Source organism: Branchiostoma belcheri, unplaced genomic scaffold (genome assembly GCF_001625305.1).
Source record: "Branchiostoma belcheri isolate BF01 breed outbred unplaced genomic scaffold, Haploidv18h27 scaffold47, whole genome shotgun sequence".
NCBI classification, from domain to species: Eukaryota; Metazoa; Chordata; class Leptocardii; order Amphioxiformes; family Branchiostomatidae; genus Branchiostoma; species Branchiostoma belcheri.
Window position 1 is genome coordinate 365,211 of NW_017804098.1, and position 1,709 is coordinate 366,919.

Sequence of the window (1,709 nt, forward strand, 5' to 3'; positions counted from 1 at the left end):
ACACCTACGCACCATCCTGTCTACATGTTTGTGATTATGAGAATGTAGGGCACAAAAACACAAGAGTGACAGCGGTCCTTCCCAAGGACGTGCTGACGTTGGTTTCACCCAACTTGGATTACACTGAGGACGGCGAGATCTGTACTGATAGAATGTCAGGAAATTCCATATATTCCCATTGCAGCAGATTACTATCTGTTAGGGCGGATTACTGGGTCAGGGGAAGCGATAGAAGAAGTAATCCACCGGGACAGTTTTATCTCACTGTAGGGTTTACTTTCAAGACTTATCTTCACAAAGTCATGCCGATCATACTATATTGTCGTCTGCAGCCTGAACATGTATAACAAACCGACTAGAGAAAATGTTTGTTTGTTAGTTTGTTGGTTGATTGATTGATTGATTGATTGGGTGGTTAGTCGATTAATTGATAGATAGATAGATAGATTAATTGATTGGCTAACATTTTGTAAAGGTGCACAATAAACATACAATATCTCCACCTGTTCAAGAAAGTGGTGCTAATGCAATTCCAGACGCTTGTGCTGAAGTACACTGGAGACTTTTTCTGTTTTCAGGTATGTCCTGGCATCGTTTGGCCTCAACTTCCTATCCCCAACACCTGTCTTCTCACGGTCTCCTTTATACAAACGTTTGCGTTTGAATAAACCTACACTTTCAAACCGCACTCGACATAACCTGAACGCCCCTGGTCATTAAGGGATACAATCACGGATCGTATTTCTCGTTATTGTGGTTAATTGTCCCTGGGTATTGTTCAAATGAGCACATCATGTTTACTTTCCGCGGTCCTTGGGGTAAGTGCCAGGGAAACCGATGACAAATTGAAAGCAAGCCTCTCCTCCAGCTCTTGTCACGGGTAAGTGGAGCTGCGGGCACGCTGCTCGGGCTGTGATGTTTACAGGGAACTCTGTGATCCAGGGTAACGTGTGGAATGTCTGCTTATTTGCAAGTCAACAGAAGAAGTGCCGAAAGTCTAGCTAGTGATACAGGAACTCTTCGAAGATAATGGACAGACCACGAGTCATCACTTCACGTTAGGCATTGTACCAAGAAAAATCGTTCAAAACACTTAGTGAACTGCTATTCCTCTTTCTTATTTATACTGATTGAGAAAGTTCTGTTTTATTCCACGATGAAAAGCATTGCAATTTGCAATTTTCCTCTCTCGGGAAAACATTTGGGAGGAACATAGAGAGCTAGAAAGAGCACAGAGCAAGAACGTCGCCACAGGGCATGGTCAGAGTCATGGGCACGATGCTCCTTGAACCCACATACACCGTTGAAGGTGGGTAAACACAACCAGATGGTCTGTCTACTTTTCAAAATTATTATTCCACACAAATCATTGTCTGTCTCCTCGCTCAGTAACGGTCTGGAAACCACCTGTTGTTTGTTGAATGCGGCGATGTTTAGTAGGAGCTGGAAGTATTTTATTAGTACGTTCTTGCCATTAATCTAATTCTGTAGTACACATGGAAAGAACGACCAGTATTTGATACATTTTGATATAAAAGGTTCCTGGATATCTGATTGTTATACACTGCAACTTCATCCTGCTACATTCCCCTAGCCTTTACCCAACCATGCCATGGAAAGCTCATCAACTGCTGGTGCCAAAAGTGGTCCCTTGGTTGCCTGCAGTATTAAGTTTGTGTAAGGAGTAAATCCGTGTTCCACATGTTTTC